Here is a 484-nt window from a genome sequence, read left to right on the forward strand (position 1 = left end):
TCCATATCAAGGCGCCAAGTGTATATACCGATACTCCAATTTGTGAAAATCATGCTTTCATACCTGGCCTAAATGATATTGCTTTTCCTGCTTGGAAGCAGAAAGGCATTAAAAGCGTAAATGATTTGTATATTGGGGGAAATTTTACCTCATTTGGGCAGTTGCAAGCCAAATATAGAATACCGGCCTCAAGTTTTTTCAGGTTTTTGCAAATTAGAGATTTTGTCAAAAAAAACATACCAAACTTTGAAGTTCTGAATAAACATGATACCCTTGAGGCAATTAACAAATTTGAACCGGGTTCCAGAGGGGAAATCTCTGCTTTCCTTCGTATGCTTCACGGTGGCGCTCCGATGAACACAGAGGTGTATAAACGGGCATGGGCAAAGGACTTGAATTTGGAATTAAATGACGAAATTTGGGGAGAATGTCTACGTAATGTGCAAAGGTGTTCAGATAATACTAGACACAATCTGATACAGTT

General features: G+C 38.8%; 1 protein-coding gene across 1 annotated transcript in view; it reads right to left on the reverse strand.

The window, feature by feature from the left end:
• LOC116672596 (dynein regulatory complex subunit 7) overlaps window positions 1-484 on the reverse strand; it is a 28,309-nt gene that overhangs the window by 4,867 nt on the left and 22,958 nt on the right. The window lies entirely within an intron of this gene.

The sequence above is a fragment of the Etheostoma spectabile genome, chromosome 22 (assembly GCF_008692095.1).
Source record: "Etheostoma spectabile isolate EspeVRDwgs_2016 chromosome 22, UIUC_Espe_1.0, whole genome shotgun sequence".
Taxonomy (NCBI): Eukaryota; Metazoa; Chordata; class Actinopteri; order Perciformes; family Percidae; genus Etheostoma; species Etheostoma spectabile.